Raw genomic sequence first — 3,146 nt, forward strand, 5'->3', positions numbered from 1 at the left:
AATGTAAAAAAGACTTATGAACAGGAACCATGTACAGCGGGTAAAATAAGTATTGAACACGTCACCATTTTTCTCAGTAAATTTATTACTAGAGGTGCTAATGACATGAAATTTTCACCAGTTGTTGGTAACAACCCATGTGATCCATTCATACAAAGAAATCAAACCATAAAYGTCCAGAAATTAAGTTATTTGTAATAATGTGGAATGGCACAGGGAAAAAGTATTGAACACATGAAGAAAGGGAGGTGTAAAAAGGCATGGAAAGACAAGACACCAGCTGAACTCTCTCAGTAATTAGAAAACAAGCCTGCCCCTTGTCAGTGCAAGTTAATATCAGCTGGTTCAGTCCCAAATGATGACCAGGTATCACACAAGAACCATCTGATGATGGGTAAAAGTAAAGAGCTCTCTCAAGACCTTCACAACCTTATTGTTGCAAAGCATAATGATGGCATCRGTTACAGAAGAATGYCTAAACTTCTGAAGGTTCCAGTGAGCACTGTTGGGGCCATAATTCAGAAGTGGAAAGAACATTATTTCTCCATAAACCGACCACGACCAGGTGCTCCTCGYAAGATTTCTGACAGAGGAGTGAAAAGAATTATCAGAAGAGTTGTCCAAGAGCCAAGGACCACTTGTGGAGAGCTTCAGAAAGACCTGGAATTAGCAGGTACAATTGTTTCAAAGAAAACAATAAGTAATGCACTGAACCACCATGGCCTGTRTGCACGCTCACCACGCAAGACTCCACTGCTGAAGAAACAGCATGTTGAAGCTCCTTTAAAGTTTGCTGCACAACATTTAGACAAGCCTGTGTAATACTGGGAGAATATAGTCTGGTCAGATGAGACCAACATTGAACTGTTTGGATGCCAGAATACACATCATGTTTGGAGGTCAAATGGCACTGCACATCAGCCTAAAAACACCATACCAACAGTGAAGTTTGGAGGTGGGAACATCATGGTGTGGGGCTGTTTTTCAGCATATGGTACTGGCAAACTTCAAATAATTGAAGGAAGGATGAATGGAAAAATGTACAGAGACATTCTTGATAAAAATCTGCTTCCATCTACCAGGATGATGAAGATGAAACGTGGCTGGACATTTCAGCAAGACAATGAGCCCAAACACAAAGCCAAGGAAACTCTCAGTTGGTTTCAGAGAAAGAAACTAAAGCTGCTGGAATGGCCCAGCCAATCACCTGACCTGAATCCAACAGAAAATCTATGGAAAGAACTAAAGATCAGAGTTCATAGAAGAGGTCCACGAAACCTTCAAGATTTGAAGACTGTTTGTGTGGAAGAATGGGCCAAAATCACACCTGAGCAATGCATGCCACTAGTTTCTCCATACAGGAGGCGTCTTGAAGCTGTCATTGACAACAAAGGCTTTTGTACAAAGTATTAGATAAATTTCAGTAAGCGTGTTCAATACTTTTTCCCTGTGCCATTCCACATTATTACAAATAACTTCATTTCTGGACATTTATGGTTTGATTTCTTTGTATGTATGGATCACTTGGGTTGTTACCAACATCTGGTGAAAATTTCATGTCATTAGCACCTCTATATTTACTGAGAAAAATGGTGACGTGTTCAATACTTATTTTACCCGCTGTTCTTCACTAAGGATGAACTGAGTGAGTCAGGTGTTATCTGAAGCAGAAGTAGTCTGAGTGTTGTGTTAGAGAACTGAAACCAGAAATAACCTATTAGTAAAGAAATGAGGGGGAAATGAGGAATGGATGAAAAGGTATTTGTGCAATTACCCAAAAAGAAAGTTTAAAACAACACAGACTGCGCGGGAGAATTTGTCTGATGGTTTCACAAACAGCAGACTGCTGAAAGTTATGCATTAAATTGAGATTTTTATTTTATTTTACATATGTTAATCAGCTTGAGTTCTAACTGCCATTGGATTTAGAYGTAATTTTCAACTCAAATGTACTTTTCACCAGCCGCCGTAGCCACAGTATTTCAATTTATAAATCAGTGATATATGTKTGAAGGACTTCATTTTGAAAAGAACAGTGGACTGTTCTTCGCAGCCGTCCATGCAGTGCGCGCGCTCACCGGAAGTGCTTTTATTTTGAAACTCTTTCGCCCGTGTTTTCAGTGTCGCTGTTGGTTTCTGGTGCTGAACTGAACGGGTTGAGAGGATGAGGAAGTCGGACGGCGGAGTCAAAAGGTTTGACCTGTTGCTGAACATCTTTAAATGCTCTTTAGACGGAATGTGACGGAGAAACGGTCGGAGGAGGCTTCAAGCAGCCCGACGAGGTAAATTTAAATGATTTATTTCAAGAGTTAAGTGCAAAAATGGCCCGCGGTGGTGGTCGTAAACTAATGAGGTGGGGGTTTCCAGGTGAGCGCCCCCCCCCCCCCCCCCCCCCTCAGTGTGTTTCACCTGGAGGATGGTTGGGTTTCACCTTGACAGTGCGACTCAATTCACCTCTTTCTTCTCAAAATCCGAACACTTTGAAAACAAATGTTAGCAGTTATTCATTATTGGAGTAAAGTTTGTTTCTGTGCGCTGTGTTAATGGGCATTTTAGTTTTTCCCACAAACCCAGAGCAGCTCCCATAAACCGCTGCAGGTTTTCAGCTGTGATATAACATCAAATAAAAAGAGTTATAACTATGTTATTACTACCTAGTATTAGGAAAGTCTGTCCCTGGTGTTGGATATTTTATCCAGTTTAGGCTCAGGAGCTGTGTCTCCAAGTGATGTGAAATAGCTTAACCGTCTGTGTATTTTTGTTACACAATATCTGCACTAAACCTTTGTAGAAACCACAAACTGATTCAGGAAATGGCTCCTCTTGTTTTAACATGTTTGGCAGAGATGTTGTGTTTCTACAGAATCCACCAGCTGAGGGGGGAAGCAGACAAATATCAGGTTTTAACACAGCTCCACACATGCAGCTGTCCTGTTGTGTCCTGCAGACAACTCAAACACAAATGAAAAAAAGCACATTAAGCTTTCAAAGATGTCTTCATCATGACTGTTGTGGTGTTAATTGTGTGCATGTTGATTTTAGCCACACCAAACATTTCAGTAATTCAGGAAATGCGTGCTATGATGTTGTGTGTGTGTGTGTGTGTGTGTGTGTGTGTGTGTGTGTGTGTGTGTGTGTGTGTGTGT

The 3,146-nt window shown here is 41.0% G+C and overlaps 1 protein-coding gene across 1 annotated transcript in view; it reads left to right on the forward strand.

Moving 5' to 3' along the window:
• Positions 1-2,116: 2,116 nt before the first annotated feature.
• Positions 2,117-3,146, forward strand: part of LOC106524261 (multiple C2 and transmembrane domain-containing protein 2) — a gene marked incomplete in the record, with an annotated part of 56,924 nt that continues 55,894 nt past the window's right edge. Inside the window, 1 exon segment of the mRNA XM_014017998.1 lies at positions 2,117-2,282.

This window comes from Austrofundulus limnaeus, unplaced genomic scaffold, assembly GCF_001266775.1.
Source record: "Austrofundulus limnaeus strain Quisiro unplaced genomic scaffold, Austrofundulus_limnaeus-1.0 Scaffold180, whole genome shotgun sequence".
Classification (NCBI taxonomy): domain Eukaryota; kingdom Metazoa; phylum Chordata; class Actinopteri; order Cyprinodontiformes; family Rivulidae; genus Austrofundulus; species Austrofundulus limnaeus.